The following is a 19,171-nucleotide window of genomic DNA, read 5'->3' on the forward strand; positions in this document are numbered from 1 at the left end:
ATGCTGGCTCCCCAGGGAGGAAACAGGTCCCCTGGGCTAGGGGGAGGCAGTGCCATCCTGGCTGGAGCTTATCTGATGTGAGACTCCCTAAGAGACTTGGTGCCAAACCCATTCCTTCAGTCCAGGCTCTTCCAAGGACCCCACTGCCTTCAACTGTCTCGCACCAGCACCAGAAGCTCGGGGCATGGGCAAGAGAGTATTAAGATTGGAGGCACTCCAGGATTAAACAAGTTGCATTACGTTTCCCAGAAGCTGATTCTTAAAGTAACAGCCAAAGAATTTCACACAATGGCCACAGTGTGATGCATGGATTGCCAAATTTAATTTGAAAGTCCACTCGGATGGAAGCCTTTTGTTTTTCATCCTAATGCTGCCACTGACTAATTGGGTAATGTTGGGTAAGATGGTTCATCGCTTCTGCTAAGTGAGAATAATACTGTCTGTCACCTCTGCTTCACAGGGTTGATGGGAAGCCACTGATTCTCAACCTTGCCTGCGCAAGTCTAGTTGTCCAGGTTTCACCCCAGACCAATTACAGCAGGATCTTTGGGAGCGGAACCCAAGCATCAGTGTTCCTAAATGCTTTCCAGGGGATTCTAATGAGCAGTTAAGTTAGGAACCACTGCACCATAGAAATTTTCAATACAATGATAGCGGCAATGATGCTCAATATAATCACGAGATTGTGGCTTCATGTGATTGGGGAGTCGAAAATTATTCTTCAGTCTCCTTAGAAATAGGAACCATACATTTCTTTGGCGTTTCCCATCATTCCTGCACACTTTAGGCATTCAATAACTCCTCTGGTGTCTAAGGGAATTTTGAAATGCTTACAGATTTGTCTGAGATTCTTTGTTCGCCAAAACCACCTTTGAAGATGGCACCTGCATTATCACAAATCTAGACTATGGCCAAGGCATCACCTGAAAAGATGCTCCTGAGCCCAAAGGTCAGCTGCTGAGAAAAAGAACAGGAAACGTGAGAACAGGGATTTTATTTAAAACGGAAACAAATAGCAATTTTCCATCAGAGGGGTGACTGCCTGTCCTTGGGCAAGAGCAGGTCACAGGGCAGGAGGTGGGACAAAAGCAGGAGGCAAACATTGCTTGGGCACTTTTCAGATATATTCCCCAGGGGGTTGGAAGCAATGCCCCTGCTGTCCTGGCTGGCCTCTGACTCAGACCTTTCCCTGGAGAATTGTACCACTGGGTTTTTCACTTTTAAGCTCAGAAGGCATTGTGTTAACAAACATTTTTCAAGACAATACTTCTCTGACTTGGGGATTACTAAGGCTGGACCTGAGCTCTGCTGACCTCGGGGTCTCCACATCTAAAAATGCTCCTATATGATCCATCACACACACCCCACCCCCACCAAAGAAAACAAGGCACAGTGCCTGAACTAATCAAGTCAGTATGCAACCTTCACATTGTATAACGTGAATTATACAACGTTAATTCATCAGACACTCGATAAATTAACTGATGGAGCATCACACTCACTTCAAACAAAGATCTGTATCAGTAGATCTAGGATCCATTTATCTTTTTTTAAATTAATTTTTACTGGAGTATAGTTGATTTACAACGTTGTGTTAGTTTCTGCTGTACAACAAAGTGAATCTGTTACACATATACAGATATCCACTCTTTTTTAGATTCTTTTCCCATATAGGTCATTACAGAGTACTGAGTAGAGTTCCCTGTTCTATACAGTAGGTCCTTATTAGTTATCTATTTTATATAGAGTAGTGTGTATATGTCACTCCCAATCTCCCAATTTATCCCTCCCCTCTTTCCCCCTTGGTAACCATAAGTCTGTTTCCTACATCTGTGACTCTATTTCTGTTTTGTAAGTAAGTTCATTTGTACCATTTTTTTTTTTTAGATTCCACATATAAGCGATATCATATGACATTTGTCTTTCTCTGCCTTACTCAGTATGACCATCTCTAGGTCCATCCATGTTGCTGCAAATGGCATTATTTCATTCGTTTTTATGGCTGAGTAATATTTATCTTTAAAAGTAAAAATCTGAGAAATCTAAGATAGCCAAATTGAACTAACTGTACTTAATTGTGTATAAAAGTTAAATGTTCCCATAATTTTTATATTAGCTTTGTGGTGGTTTGTGTACAGTTTAAAGATGTAAAATTTGGAGCAGCCAATTCTTATACCCAGAAGTCTAACTGTATAACCTTCAGAAATCTACATCCAAGATGTTCTCATAAGAAAAGCCCTCCTTTGGAACTAAATCTTGAGCACCATTTAAAGGTGTTTGTCTCCACTTACTATGAAAGAAAGTGCTCAGATTTATTACGATGTGCTTCTGAACTACCCATATTTTTTTTTAAGTGATAGTTTTTTAACTACTTGATTTGAGCCTGAGAAACTGTCTATAACTATTTTCCTTTAGAGAGGTTGATGGAGAAATAGAACCAATGTGTGCTACCTCAGGTATTGTGCGAAATAGTTAACTTGATTTTAATGTTCTATTAGGATTGTTGACCATTCATAATTACAAATCATAAGGGTTTCATACTAGTTTTTAGCACTTAGAAATTCTCTCATAATAAATATGAATAAATTAAAGAAAAAAAGAATCACCTGAAAATCTTAATATGTACCAGCCCCCAAGTATCTGTTTACCTCAAAAGCATAAATGATTTAAGCAATCACATTGGAAATGATGCCACCATCATACATTACATATTTACCTGAATCCTAAAATGAAATTTCAAAATATTTTACTTTTCCCCCAATATCTAGTTATTTAGACTATCATGTGAGAGGAGGGATACTAAGTTTGTTTTTTCCAAATTTCAAGCCCATTGTTCTCAAACTACATATTAATTCTTATCTGTTTGATTATATATTAAAGCCTCAGAAGTAACAGTTCTTTTTATGACGTATCCCATTCCATTTAGCATTTGGGGGAGGGTGCAATACAGACTTGAATGATTTCATCTTTATATTTATCATTATTTGATCATACTGGCCACATCTCATAATTCTCCTTATTTGAAATTTTCCGTCATCATCTCACTGGTTTACTGCTCCAAACAAATTTTATTTTATTTTATTTATTTTAAACCTTTTGGCCACGCTATGCAGCTTGTGGGATCTTAGTTCCCCAACCAGGGATCGAACCGGGCCCTCGGCAGTGAAAGCACCGAGTCCTAACCACTGGACCACCAGGGAATTCCCCAAATAAATTTTAGGTGTGTTTTTAAACCCATAGAGTTTTTTTTTAAACCTTCCCTTATTTTGATAAGGGGAAGCAGTCAAATTATTCCAGCTAAATTCATACCTAACGTCAGTTCTGACACAAGAGTTTTCACAAACTCCTAGTGGTCCACACGTCATTGAGGAAGAAGAGAGATCCCAATTCTCTGAACACAAGCCAGCCAAGCAGGTGTGAAACTGACGGCAGAGAGGTGGACAAGAAAGGGCACTTATTCACTGTCCCATCGAACATTTCTACAGCTTCTGGTCTTCACCCATGTAAGCCGAGTCAGGAGAGGGAGGGAGATGGGGACAGGGGGACCGGTGGAGGAGGACACACATGCACACATCTCCCCACAGCATGAGAACCCCGACGCCAGGATTCCTCGGTGGCCTAAATGTCCCCCTGTTACCTCTGGCCTTGGTGCTTCTTCATTCGTTCTCCCAGTGTCCTGGAGAGATTCCCTGGATAAGGGGGAGAAATCCACTTCTCCTAAGACTTCCTGGGCATATACCTGCTTGGAGGGAAAGTGGCTGGAAAGGGACAACCTGCAGGGCTCCAGTTCCCCCTCTGCGGTGTAGGGAAAATCCAAAGAAAGAGCTGAGCCTCTCGTAAGTTTAAAGTGAGGGTTTTTTTGTTGGTGTCTGTTCAAGTCCTAATACTGTACTGGACAGGATCTCAGCTGGGGTGCAAATGGGATGGGTTTCCAGAGTAAAGGTCGTGCCCTGGCCAGGCCTGTCAGGGCAGATGAACTTCGATGCAAGGTGGCAGTGGGGGAGGGAGACCGCACAGCGGCAGAACAGGTACAAGAAGGAAGCTGTGCAGTCCAGCGGAGTGCCCCTCAGAAGCTGGGAGAACGTAATAACATGTACACAATGACCTGAAAGACCACCCCTTTCTTAGAAGGGCTTCCCAGGACTCTGGAACAGCACACCATGGTGTTGGGAATCCAGGGGCTGCTAGGAAACAGCACAAAACAAAGCCCACATACAATCAGATCAAGCAGATTTAAGAGGGGAGGGGGTTCTGGAGCCTACACTTGGTCTGAAGGTGTGGAGATGGACAGTCCATCAGCATAAGGTGAATCAGCCCCTCATTCCCATCAGACGCGAAGCTGGACTGGTCAGTCTTCTTTCTAGATGCCCGGCACTGCCTGACAACCTGAACTGGAGCGCTAGAGTCACGGGTTTCATCTTCAAAACCACCCAGTGAAGCTGCTCATAAACTTGACATTGCTGGGCCTCCAGCCCTTGCGTCTGGAGGGCTCAGATACGTGGATACATAACCCTAAATAACAACTGCTACCATTGTAAGCATCTACTGCATACCCTCCCCATTACATAGGTTGTAACCAAACCCCAAGCCAACCCACCAAAAAAATATGGGATCGTTTCCATTCTACAGATGAGCAAAAAGAGGTTGAAAGGGGAGAAACCTGCCAGTCACACTGCCAGTTGAACTCAGATCTCCCGACTCCAAAGACGATCCTCCCCTTCCGTTATACTTGCGTGGCCCGAGCCCCCATATGAGAGAAAGGGAGAGCCTGCATTGGGGGTGGGGAGAAACACAGCCCCTGCCCTTTCATCCTCTGCCTTCACGTCAGAAATGTGAGCTTAACTCCTCATGGGGAACCTGCAGCAGGTGGTTCACAGATGTCACCCATGGTTACGGAGTCTGGCGGTGGACTTACAGTCCATCTGAATGACACCCCAACCTATCAGACATCCCACAACCGCTACGCGAAGAAATCCGCCTGCCCGTGTCCTCTCAGACTCCCAGCCCCCGCCCTGAATAAATTGAAGCCTGCCTTCTCTCAGCATCTTTCCACCTTGTCTGTATGTGTCCATCTCCTTGCCAGGTCAGATGCTCCCTTGGTGATTTCTCTTCCAAGGCAATCTCCAAGGGTGCTGCCTGCCTGCTGTCAAAGTGTTCAAGAGAGGCTTCATTTACGAGACCCCACAAGGCCACCCAGCTTAAGTCCTGTATCAATGAAATACTGTACGCGGTCCTTTAGTCTGATCTGCCTGAATGAGTGGTCTGACCTTCAAAGTGGCCATTCCAAGCAGCTGCAGATTTCAACAATCCTGCTGTTTTCCCAGAACTTTGGGGGAACTCATTTATTGAAGTTACTTTCTCAGTCTGCAACATATTCTTTTAAATTTTCTCATGAGTAGCAACTCTTCCAGGTTTGTTTAGGTTTCTGGTAAAAGTCAAAGGTTCTCCAGGCCCAGCTCTGATGGAAAAAAAGGATAGAGAAACCTAACACTGTTTGACATTTGAAAGGCAGTGCAAACTACAGGATGAGATGGGCCCACTGACTGCGCTGATTACCACTTCCACGGCGGGGTGACAGCTGTCATTTGGTGAGTGCCTGTGCTACGTCCTTTGAAAATTCTATCTACTCTTCCATCAACTGGGAACGATCACTGTCTCCCACTCCACACAAGGAAAGAGGCATGGTGCATGGTCAAGGTATACGTCTGAGACACAAAATTGCAAGACGGCAGGGCAAGTATTTAAACACAAAGTATTTAAGCAGTTGTCTTCTAGTTTCCACCAACCACGCTCTCTGCTCGGGCCACCCTGCTTCTTACTGAGCAAAGCCTGCATGAGGACACTGTCTTCCGAGGTCATTACCCTGAAGGATCACACCCATGAAACACGCACATCCACGCAGAACAGGAATGGTGGTGGACCTTCCACTCTCCGAAGGCTCATCCTGTACCTACTGGGAGCCCAGGGGCATAGAGCAGCACTTCCCGGCTACACCTCTGCTTCCAGCAGTGGGATCCTGGCGGGGGGGGAACATTTTGTTTACTAATTAGTGTTTCTCATTCTCTCCACTCTGAAGGATGAATACATCCACCAGCAACCACAGAGAAGGGAAGAGTTTGTGTTATTGAAAACACGGCTGATTTGTTTTTAAGGACACACATGAATTCAGAGGAATGCCTGATTTTGCAATCAAACACGCAGACTGAAAATAGAAGTCAGTCAGTCACGAGCAGCTCCTCACTTCGGGAGAGACGGGCCAAGGCCGTCAGAATGAATGGTGTGGTTTTTATTAAACATGTTCCCTAGCGCATAAAGACCCGAACCACAAGGCCACTAGGAATAACTTGTGCCAAATGATTGAGGGGCGGGGGGGGGGGGATGATGAACTGACCTTAGTAGCAGAATTACCTTTCTGCCTAAAATGGAGGGTGGTCTGGCCAAGGCACAGCTGAGGTCACAAGAAATGCAACTTAAGATGGGTAGCTGCCTGCCTGCTTCTCAGAGCTTCTGGTAAAGAAGTGCTGTGCAACTCTAGCTGCCCTTATTCTCCACTGCAAGGCTGGAAGAGAACATTATTGATATTTCCTTTTCATTGGCCAGACCTTAACATTTCAGCCTCAAATTCCAAGGCTATGACAGAACATCTGGGACTCAGACGGAAATACAAGAGCATCTGAAGAGCTGAAACGAGGCGATGCGAGGGTGGGGGTAGGAAGCAGTGGAGAAAGGATGTAGGCATTACTTCTGAGACATGCAGATTTCAATTGTTTTCTAAAGTTTTAAAAACTTGTGATTGTTGGCCTACCAACATCTAGTGAACACAAGTTTCCAACCTCGATATACTCCAGGGACTAAGAGAACAAAAAACAGAGTTAGGCTTCCTGATGCTTAAACAGAAGACACAGTCGAGTTTTTCAATATTGTTACAGAGGCAGGGGCCACAAAACAGGATGACCGAAGACCAAGGGGTCCTCAGCTTCCCCTTAGTACAAGCACACAGCCACAGCTGTTTCAAATCTGACAGGCTTTTAGACATGCCAAATAGAAAAAAAAAAAAAAAAACAAGGAGCCTCAGACAAGCTCAGAGACAGACTCGCCACCAGCTCCGGGGTGATGCTGGCCACATCACTTCCCAGCGTTTCATCTGTGTTCACCAACCCTCAGTCACTCCTGTAATCACCTGGGTTCTTATTACTTAACTTGCATTATTCACTGACCTTAAGAAGCCAAACACCTTATCATGGATAAAGGAAACAGTGTAAAAGGGAAGAACAAATCTGATTCCATATTGGATCTGTTTCTTTTACTTTAACCTTTGTATTCTATTGCTTTTGCTAGGAGAATTGTTGCCTATAGCCTGAAACATACAGGAGAGCCCATTCTCAAGGCTCTGACCTTTAAAGGTATAACACTTTTCCATTCATATAGAGATAAGAAGTTGCAGGACAGAGAATAGCATTTGTCTTGTTGGAGGTTTACAGGAACATCATGACCTGACCTAGGTGGACAGCCACCACCAACAAAGGATGCCAACTCCAAGAAGTCTGCACCAACCAACCACACCTGCTCCCCTTTTAGTATAAAAGAAGCCTGAATTCTGTCTGGGGTAAGATGGTTCTTTGGGACACTAGTCCATCATCTTCTCAGTCTGCGGGCTTTCCAAATAAAGTCACTATTCCTTGCCCCAACAACTTGCCTCTTGATTTATTGGCCTGTCGTGTGGTGAGCAGTATTAGCTTGGACTTGCTAAGATGCCCTGCTATAAATAGAAGATTAGGTCCACACAACGGTATCTAATCGTAGCCAGATACTAGTGTCTACAGGGAGCTTTGGAGACTTGCAGCCTCCTTGTGTGTAAAGGAGACGGAGTAAGTTCTGGAAAGGGAGCCACCTTCTTACTGTTTGAGCCAACATTCTTTTTTTTTTTTTTTTTTTTTTTTTGCGGTACACAGGCCTCTCACTGTTGTGGCCTCTCCCATTGCGGAGCACAGGCTCCGGACGCACAGGCTCAGCAGCCATGGCTCACGGGCTCAGCCACTCCGTGGCATGTGGGATCTTCCCAGACCGGGGCACGAACCTGTGTCCCCTGCATCGGCAGGTGGACTCTCAACCACTGCACCACCAGGGAAGCCCTGAGCCAACATTCTTAAATGTGGAACCAGCAGGGGGTGCCATTTGGGGATTTCTAAGGCACCATTTCAATGCTGACATTCTGGAGTTCTTAAATCAGTCATCATCACTTAGTTAATAAGGAAATACAGGGGCCTACAATGTTGTGTCAAAGTACCAAAGCCCAGAAGTAGATACCACCACAGTGTGCAATGGACAAAGGAACAGGATGTTTAGATTGTCCAATCTCAGTATCTATTTCACTTTAATGCAATAAGTTCCAGAAAAGATGGCCTATAGAGGAAGTAATTCTGTAAATAAAGTTCCATTTTTAAGTGGTTTAAGTAGTTTAGTTAAAGAATCCCACAGTAAGTCCTGGGGTAAGTTGGGCAACTTCTCAATGCACCCATTTTGAAAACTAAAGCTTTTCTTGAAGTAAAATGCCCTTATGAAGGCATTTTTTCAGGACCTAGATGAGAGCAGAGAAGGCTCAGAGACACTACTTTTGGGGACAGGATGAGGAGAATATAACTATGATAGGAACAATTGACACTTACTTGCTGGGCTTATACTATGGTCCTGGCACTCAAACACCTTAACATGGGAAACACTTCAATAGCATTTATTGTGTCAGGCACTGTTCTAAGGATTCTACATTTTACTCATTTAACTAACAATAATGAGGTAGATATTATTATCCTCATTTAAAAAAGACAACTGAGGCACAGAGAGGCTGAGCACCTTGTCCAAGGTCACTCAGAGAGTAGGTGGTGGGGCAGCATGGGCCCCCGGGGCCATCTCACTCCAGAATCCACGCTCTTACTTGCGGCACTGCACCACCTCCACATGGATCAACGCTCAAAAGAATCCTATGAGATTGGTACAGTCAATGCCCCCATTCTACAGATAGGAAAATTAATGCCTGGAGGCATCAAGGGCTGGGGATTACACTGGGCTCTCCTGAACCTATCCTCTTCTGCCTCTCCCCATGCTTCCCAACTTTGTCCATGGTCGTGGAAACACATGTACATTCCATTCCCAGATCACCCTCATCATTTTATTTTGATTACTCTCCATTTCAGAGAAGCACAAAACTAATTCCATCATTTATTTATTTATTTATTTTTTAACATCTTTATTGGAATATAGTTGCTTTACAAGAGTGTTAGCTTCTGCTTTATAACAAAGTGAATCAATTATACATATACTTATGTCCTCATATCCCTTCCCTCTTGCATCTCCCTCCCTTCCACCCTCTCTATCCCATCCCTATAAGTTGTCACAAAGCACTGAGCTGATCTCCCTGTGCTATGTGGCTGCTTCCCACTAGCTATCTATTTTAAGTTTGGTAGAGTATATATGTCCATGCCACTGTCTTACTTTGTCCCAGCTTACCCTTCCCCCTCCCCGTATCCTGAAGTCCATTCTCTAGTAGGTCTGCATCTTTATTCCCGTCTTGCCCCTAGGTTCTTCTGATCATTTTTTTTCTTTTTTTAGATTCCATATATATGTGTTAGCATATGGTATTTGTCTTTCTCTTTCTGACTTACTTCACTCCGTATGACAGTCTCTAGGTCCATCCACCTCACTACAAATAACTTAGTTTTGTTCCGTTTTATGTATGGCTGAGTAATATTCCATCGTATATATGTGCCACAGCTTCTTTATCCATTCTTCTGTTGATGGACACTTTGGTTGTTTCCATGTCCTGGCTATTGTAAATAGAGCTGCAATGAACATTTTGGTACATGACTCTTTTTGAATTATGGTTTTCTCAGGGCATATGCCCAGTAGTGGGATTGCTGGGTTGTATGGTAGTTCTATTTTTAGTTTTCTAAGGAAGCTCCATACTGTTCTCCATAGTGGCTGTAACAATTTACATTCCCACCAACAGTGCAAGAGTGTTTCCTTTTCTCCACACCCTCTCCAGCATTTATTGTTTGTAGATTTTTTGATGATGGCCATTCTGACTGCTGTGAGATGATATCTCATTGTAGTTTTGATTTGCATTTCTCTAATGATTAATGATGTTGAGCATTCTTTCATGTGTTTGTTGGCATTCTGTTTTCTTTGGAGAAATGTCTATTTAGATCTTCTGCCCATTTTTGGATTGGGTTGGGTTTTTTTTTTTTTTTGATATTGAGCTGCATGAGTTGCTTGTATGTTTTGGAGATTAATCCTTTGTCAGTTGCTTCATTTGAAAATATTTTCTCCCATTCTGAGGGTTGTCTTTTCATCTTGTTTATGGTTTCCATTGCTGTGCAAAAGCTTTTAAGTTTCATCAGGTCCCATTTGTTTATTTTTATTTCCATTTCTCTAGGAGGGGGATCAAAAATGATCTTGCTGTGATTTATGTCAGAGTGTTCTGCCTATGTTTTCCTCTAAGAGTTTTATACTGTCTGGCCTTACATTTAGGTCTCTAATCCATTTTGAGTTTATTTTTATGTATGGTGTTAGGGAGTGTTCTAATTTCATTCTTTTACATGTACCTGTCCAGTTTTCCCAGCACCACTTATTGAAGAGGCTGTCTTTTCTCCACTGTATATTCTTGCCTCCTTTATCAAAGATAAGGTGACCATATGTGCATGGGTTTATCTCTGGGCTTTCTATCCTGTTCCATTGATCTATCTTTCTGTTTTTGTGCCAGTACCATACTGTCTTGATTACTGTAGATTTGTAGTATAGTCTGAAGTCAGGGAGCCTGATTCCTCCAGCTCCATTTTTCTTTCTCAAGATTGCTTGGGCTATTCGGGGTCTTTTGTGTTTCCATACAAATTGTGAAATTTTTTGTTCTAGTTCTGTGAAAAATGCCAGTGGTAGTTTGATAGGGGTTGCATTGGATCTGTAGATTGCTTTGGGTAGTAGTCATTTTCACAATGTTGATTCTTCCAATCCAAGAACATGGTATATCTCTCCATCTATTTGTGTCATCTTTAATTTCTTTCATCAGTGTCTTATAGTTTTCTGCATACAGGTCTTTTGTCTCCTTAGGTAGGTTTACTCCTAGATATTCTATTCTTTTTGTTGCAGTGGTAAATGGGAGTGTTTCCTTAATTTCACTTTCAGATTTTTCATCATTAGTGTATAAGAATGCAAGAGATTTCTATGCATTAGTTTTGTATGCTGCTACTTTACCAAATTCATTGATTAGCTCTAGTTTTCTGGTAGCATCTTTAGGATTCTCTATGTATAGTATCATGTCATCTGCAGGGGGCAAGGGATCGACACCTGGTCAGGGAAGTAAGATTGCACATGCTACACAGTGCAGCCAAAAAAACCCAACACAAACCCCTCCCAAAAAATGCCAGATTTGGACTTTCATCTTTCGAGATAATATTTTCTATTAGTAAATATTATATAAGGATCAACTAAGTGGAAGTCACCATTCTTCATTTAAAAAGATGAGAAGAGGGACTTCCCTGGTGGCACAGTGGTTAAGAATCTGCCTGCCAATGCAGGGGATGTGGGTTCGATTCCTGGTTCTGGAGGATCCCACATGCTGCAGAGCGACTAAGCCTGCACACCACAACTACTGAGCCTGCGCTCTAGAGCCCGCGAGCCACAGCCGCTGAGCCCTTGTGCTACAACTACTGAAGCCCGTGTGCCTAGAGCCCATGCTCTGCAACGAGAAGCCACCGCAATAGAAGCCCACACACCACAACGAAGAGTAGCCCCACTCACCACAACCAGAGAAAGCCCGTGCGCAGCAACAAAGACCCAACACAGCCAAAAATAAATGAATTAAAATAAAATAAAAAGGAGAGAAGAAATAAGATAGAACAAACTGTTTTCTTTCGTTGGCTTCTCTCAGGATAAAAATGGTATTTTTTCCGATTATTATTTCTTCCAGTCTCAATCCCCAAGTGACATGAAGTGATGGAAAAAGAAACCTGTCTTCAGTCTCTCCAAACTTAGATACACACAGTACCAGAGAAGACATCTCTTAATCTTATCACACCAATAATCTACCCATGCTCCAGGCCAGCCACTTCACCATGGACAATCCTGGATGGTGCCCGAGACATCTTTTATTTCATCACCACCACGTCCACAACTCTGTGGCAACGGTGGCATTCATGACCTGATGGGCTGCAGCATGTTCTGAAACCTAGGGGCAAAGCCGTGTGCCCACTCTGCTCTGAGCCCTAATCTACCCCAACACCTGCAGCCTGTTGGGAAGAGCATCCTTGTTAAAAGCCTGGTCCCTTGCCCGGACCACCAGCCCTGCATGTCCAAGTGCCCACTCACATCTCTGTCTGGCTGTCCAATAGCCCTCCCTCCCCAAGGCAACAGTGCCCAAGCTAAACTGCTCATCTTCCCCAGACCTTCACAGCCACCCCAGCCTCCTAGTTACAGACCAGCCATCCTTGCCTTCTGTTTCCTCTCCAAATCGCAATCCATTAAGCAAATCCTGCTGGCTGTACCTTGAAAACACACTCAAAATCTCACTACTGCTCACCTCCTCCACTGCTACCTCTGTGGGCTTCATCACCACCCACGCTCATCCGTATTTTTTTTTTGCCACAGCCTCCTACGGGATCTCCTGTGTATGCCCTGGCCCTCCCTACAGTCTATTCTCAAGCAGCAGCCAGATCCATCCAAGACCAGTCAGTTTCTATCACTTCGGTTCACAACTCTCCCACGTCTCTCAGAGTCTGAGGTCTGTACAGTGGCCCACATGGCCCTCTGACCTCATCTATTCCTACCTACTTACAAACAGTGGCTCAGGCCTCTTCCCTGCTACCAGTTTAAGGCCTTTTCACCAACAGTTTCTTGCCAAAATAATCTTCCCCCAGATAACCATGTTACTGGTTCATCTAATGTCTTTCTGGTCATTGCTCAAACATTTTTTTTTAGTACATTTATGCATTTTTGGCTGCATTGAGTCTTTGTTGCTGCACATGGGCTTTCTCTAGTTGCGGTGAGCGGGGGCTACTCTTTGTTGCGGTGCACAGGCTTCTCATTGCAGTGGCTTCTCTTATTGTGGAGCACAGGCCCTAGACGGGCAGGCTTCAGTAGTTGCGGCACGCAGGCTCAGTAGTTGTGGCTCACGGGCTCTAGAGCGCAGGCTCAGTAGTTGTGGTACGCAGGCTTAGTTGCTCCGCAGCATGTGGGACCTTCCCGGACCAGGGCTCCAACCCGTGTCCCCTGCATTGGCAGGCACACTCTTAACCATGGCACCACCAGGGAAGTCATTTTGTTCACGAATACATTCCCAGAGTCTAGAATGCTCTCTGGCACAGAGTATGAGCTTCATGACTGTTGGTTGATTGAGGAGGGAGCAAAAGGGGGGAGTTGCTGTGTCTCCTTCAGGACATACTTTCCAACATGAAGTCACTTTGCTTTGTTAACTGAGCAGTCAGGAAAACAGTGCTGTGTCCGGGAGTGGTCCCGGGAGCCTGAGCTGAGACTACTTCCTGAGGACGAAACCGTGGGTTCTCAAGCACACACGTGCACATGGTCCTGGTGGTGCAGAACAGCTTGGCAGGGGTGGGGGAGGTGTCTGCAGGGGGAGGGGAAGCCAGGAGAGCCCAACAGGCAGGCAGAAGGGGTCAGGCCTATAGAAGATGCATGTGGGCCAAGTCCTCAGGCCCTCCCAAACTTCACCCTGGTCCTCTCCCCCTGCCCAGTCATTAACAGGGCTCTGGGGCAAAGGACAGGCTGTATGTCTGCAGGGGGAAAAAGAGGGGGAAAAATGAATCAAAATTCCAGAAAGGGAACCTACTTTCTATTTTGCAATAGTGCCGGTGGAACTCACTCCACTTGCCTGCCAAGATCCATCTGCACGAGGAAACAGAAGTTCTCAGGGTCCCCGGGGACCTGTAAGCCAGCTGCCACATGCAGCAAAGCTGTGACAGCAAGCGAGACTCAAGCCTCTGCCTCTTGCTGCATTAGCCTCTGATCCCCAAAAAAGAGGCAGCCTGCCAACGAACTGCTGGCAGGAGGAAGACAGTTATTTATTCAAATTTATTATTTAAAAGACATTTGAGGAAAAAATATCTTTTAATCTTTCTTTATAAACAGCTCTTTTTATAGCATATTTGGGTTAAGATCATAGTCAAAGTAACATGAAGCATGTTTGGTACTGACTTTCTCCTTAAGGTTGTTGAAGGCATGTCAGTCTGTGTCAGTTCTGTATCACTGGGTAACAGGCTACCCCAACACTTAGTGGCTTCAAGCAGCCACCCTTTTATTATCTGATACTTGGCTAAATCGGGAGTTCAGGCAGGGCTCAGCTGGGTGGCTCTTCTGTTCCATGTGGCATCAGAGATCCTATGGTGTCACTCAACTGGTGGATGGGCTGAGTCAAGGGTCTGTGCCAACTTCACTCTCACGTTTGGTACCTTAGCCTGGACCGCTAGAAACCTGGGCTCAGCTGGGACTTTTGACCAGAGCACCTACATGCAGCCTCTCCAGCATGGTGGGCTCACGTTAAACTTACGTGATGGATCTAGCCTCCAAGATCCATTGTCCCAGTGAATAAAGGGTGGGTCTTTTATGACCTTGCCTTGGAAGTCTCATAGCTGGGCTTCTGCTATACTCCATTGACTGATACAATCACTAAGTCATCCAGATTCAAGGGGAGGGAACATAAACACCCCTTCTCAGTGAAAACAATTTCAAAGAATATGATGCTGCGTTTTAAAACCACCATACAATTGTTTCTGAATTTACCCACACAACACATCCTTGATTTTCTACCCTTCCGCTAGGTACCCAGTGGCCTTGTGGTGCTCACAGGCCTCCCTGCCCACCTATTCCTCACTTAGCCAGTAATTATTAAGCACATATTAGATATCCAGCAATGCGCAAATGCTGGCAGGTATCAAAACAAATGACATGCTGCCTGTAATGGGCCAACAAGTGCTATGGCCAAGGTCACGGACATCTGTTCTTTGCCAGTCTAGCATCCAATCCTCCTCCTCTTTTGGAAATCATACTTCCATTTCCTAGTGGGGAATGATCCCGTCTCCCTCTTTCAGTTCATGTAACTGGTATGGGCATATGACCTGGGCACTCATAATTCATGAAAGGCCACTGGGACAAGGACCTCTGAGCAGTAGTGTCTGGATCAGCTACCCTCAGAGATCACACCACGCAGACTTCAGCCTGCTGTACTATGTGTAAGAGCATCGGCTCTATTCCACTGCTGCAACTCACCCCAAAGCGCCTCCTTCTTGGCCTGCTGAATTAAAGAACCCGAGAGAGGGCTTCCCTGGTGGCGCAGTGGTTGAGTCTGCCTGCCGATGCAGGGCACACGGGTTCGAGCCCCGGTCCGGGAAGATCCCACATGCCACGAAGCGGCTGGGCCCATGAGTCATGGCCGCTGAGCCTGTGCGTCCAGAGCCTGTGCTCCGCAACGGGAGAGGCCACAACAGTGAGAGGCCCGCGTACCGCAAAAAAAAAAAAAGAGCCTGGGAGAAAGGGTAGGGCACCAAGACAGCCTACAGTTGCCATCTTTTCCCACTAGGTGGCACCCCTGCATCAAAGAGGCTGAAATATGGGGTTTAACAAGGAAACAGACTAAAATCAAGACCCTTAAAATGAAGTACTGGTGGTTTGGATGAGAATCTTATAGAGTGAGAAGGTAATAGGAAATGTGACACAGCAAAAATCTGGGTCAGCCACTACACTCATGTAATTTCTTACTCTGTATTCAGCCCTGGATCGCCATCATTTGTCCTTTGGATACAAACAGAACTGGACATGAACATCCACAAGAACTTAATTACAAACCTCTTTAAGGTCCAGTAAAAGAGAATGAATAACTAGCTTATGGCACAAAATTCAGTGCGCAGAGGGACAGTAGGAATCTCCATAGACTTGTGTTAGAAAAGCCATGCTAAGCTATTTTCTGACAGCCAACAAAGGCCCCCAAAGGTTGCAGGAGCACATCAGGGTCACAAGAGATATAACTCAGGGCTGGGAGTCAGGGAAGGGCCCTGGTGGACAGAGGTTCCAGGCTGTGACTTCACAGCTAGTAATGATTTTACCAACAAGAAGGGAACAGCGTGAACCAAGGAAGAGGATCACAAGGTTGAAGTTGGACATTCACTCGTGAGGCTTGGCTTTGTAAAATTTTTTTGAAATTGGCTTCAAGCATTCTATGCTCAAATAACTTAATCAGTAATTGGAAGATTCAAAACAGCCTCCTTCTACCCTAAGTGCACCCCTAATTCATGCTTTGGGAGCTCACAGAGAGAATGTCTTGTAAAATCTAGTGTATAACAAATAACCTACCATGATGGATGTAAACAGGTTCAAAGCAGTAAAGCACTCTGCAAGTATTTATGCTGTTATACAAGGATAAGAATTTTTTTTTTTATTGTTGAAAAGACAAACTTCCTCAGCCCCCTGTTGTTAGGCTAATGACCGATTAGCTGAAAATAACTACAGCTTAACTTCCCATCCTGTGCGCTCACATTTCTTCTCTCGATGATCCAATGTTCCCTCTAGGATCGTCGCTCTGAGAATTACTGCAGATCGTTTTTCCAAAGGTACATTAATATTCTCTAGTTCAAATTCAGGCGTATTCTCTTGTTCCGTTATTTATTCCCTATAGCATTAGTTTTTCCTCTTGCTGTTGAGCTCCTGTCCCCAATGAGAATGAAACACTTCTCTCCCTTAGCATCATCTGTACATTTCATTAAACTGGGTTTCCAGTCTCCTCTGGATACCTGATATAGTTATTGAAGGACACTCAGCCAGCAAGAGCCCTTGAGGCAAAACATTGAGAGCACTGCCTAAATTGTTAAGAGGTTAAGTAGCCAGGAGAATAAAGGGCAGCCAACCTATCCAAAGACAAGCTGCTTCTTCCTGTATTACACACACTCTTATGTAACTTAATTTAAAAAAATTCATTTTATGCATAAATTTTGTAGAGATACATTGGATTCCTTTTATGGTATCAACAGTCCTTCCACTTGATGTGGGGCCCAAACAAAAATAAAATTTTTAATTGCACAAACACTAAAAGAAAGGGTCATATCTTGACTTCACCATAGGAAAACATTCATCAAGTTGTGAGATGAATATCCGTGACCTTAAAGGAGACAGTCAATGTGGGAAATAACAGGCCTGGCAGATGTGTCTGCAAAATCAGAGGACTTGTAGTAAATGCATGACAAAAAAATGAAGGACTCCCCGGTAATTCGGGTCTCAATAGCCTGAACATACTAGGGAAATGAACCCAATTGTGAAGTAAAATCTAGAACTTTATAGGCTAAAGCTCAAACTGAAGTCAAATACAGTTCACTCTTGAACAACTTGGGTTTGATCTGCATGGGTCCACTTATACATGAATAGTTTTCAATAGTAAATACTACAGTACTACACAGTCCATGGCTGGTTGAATCCATAAATGCAGAGGAACCGCAGATACAGAGGGCTGACCATAAGGTATATGTGGATTAATACACACACACACCATTCTTTGTTCAAGGATCAACTATACTGTCATGTTGCAAAATGGTAACAGGGCCCTCAAAGACTACACTCTCAGTCAAAGGATATGCTAGGGAAAACCTGCTGGCCAGCAAAAGAAAGCAACAAGGAAACTTGTTTGTTTGGGCCTCAGCTCAAGTAGAACAAAAAGGCCTCCCTCCTGTGAATCCGTAACCACAGATCTGTGTTCAGAGCTTCAGGGTATACATTTAACCTAACTGCATGATCTGGGATTCCCAAAGCTGAAGACTAACTGAAGTGGTCCCAATTCAAAAGGTACTTCAGAGTACTTGGCAGAACCCAACCCAAGTCTCAATGGAGGAGCAAACCTTCAAAAAGGCCAGGCCTTTCAGGATTCCTGCAGCTGATGGTGGCTAAATATGAGTTCACAATAAAAAAAAATTACAAAATGTTGAGGAAACAAAACTCCCTGAGCCAGAGTCAGAAAAGAAAAAACCCAAAACCAAAACAAACCAAATGAAGATTTAGAAAACCCACTGGTATCAATATGACTCTTCAAATGATAAAACCAAATTAAAATGGAAGACAAGTTAAGAGACAGGAGGTCTATGAGAATGAGAAGGTCCAACATACATCTAATTAGAAATCCAAAAGAAAAACAGTCAGCATTTGAAGAGATAACAGCTGAGAATTCTCCAGAATTGATGAAAGACAAAATGCTCAGATTCTGAAAGCACAATTCATTCTAATTAGGGAAGGAAAGAAGAAAGAAAGAGAAGAGAGGGAGACAGCTAGATACAGAATACTATAAAAATACAGAAAACAGAGATAGTTTACAGGCAGACAGAAAAGACAGACTACCTCAAAGCAGTGACAATTTGACATCAGACTTTAGCAACTATAAATGGGAGCCAGAATACAGTGAAATAACTTCTAAGAGCTGTTAGGAAATAACTATCATCAGTCTGGAATTGTGTACATAGCTGGCATTCAAGAAATAAAATAGGATTTTCAGCAAACCAAAAAGGAGAAAGTATGAACAGCACCATCACCAAAGGAATTGCCAAAGGATATATTTCATTAGAAAGGGCAATTATCTCCAAAGGGAGGTCTGAGATGCAATAAGGAAAAGTAAGCAAAGAAATGGATGAACATGGTTAAATCTAAAGAAGTCAACAAATAAATATCTAGAATATTGATCAAAACTTACAGAAGGTATGGTCAAAATTATTCTTTTTTTTTTTTTTTTTAGTTTCTGCTTTATAACAAAGTGAATCAGTCATACATATACATCTGTTCCCACATCCCTTCCCTCATGCATCTCCCTCCCTCCCACCCTCCCCATCCCACCCCTCCAGGCAGTCACAAAGCACCGAGCTGATCTCCCTGTGCTCTGCAGCTGCTTCCCACTATCTATCTACCTTACGTTTGGTAGGGTATATATGTCCATGCCTCTCTTTCGCTTTGTAACAGCTTACCCTTCCCCCTCCCCATATCCTCAAGTCCATTCTCAAGTAGGTCTGTGTCTTTATTCCCGTTTTACCCCTAGGTTCTTCATGACATTTTTTTTTTAATTCCATATATATGTGTTAGCATACGGTATTTGTCTTTCTCTTTCTGACTTACTTCACTCTGTATGACAGACTCTAGGTCTATC

At 43.9% G+C, this 19,171-nt stretch overlaps 1 protein-coding gene across 2 annotated transcripts in view; it reads right to left on the reverse strand.

The window, feature by feature from the left end:
* CCBE1 (collagen and calcium binding EGF domains 1) overlaps nt 1-19,171 on the reverse strand; it is a 238,370-nt gene that overhangs the window by 164,431 nt on the left and 54,768 nt on the right. The window lies entirely within an intron of this gene.

This window comes from Mesoplodon densirostris, chromosome 15, assembly GCF_025265405.1.
Source record: "Mesoplodon densirostris isolate mMesDen1 chromosome 15, mMesDen1 primary haplotype, whole genome shotgun sequence".
Taxonomy (NCBI): domain Eukaryota; kingdom Metazoa; phylum Chordata; class Mammalia; order Artiodactyla; family Ziphiidae; genus Mesoplodon; species Mesoplodon densirostris.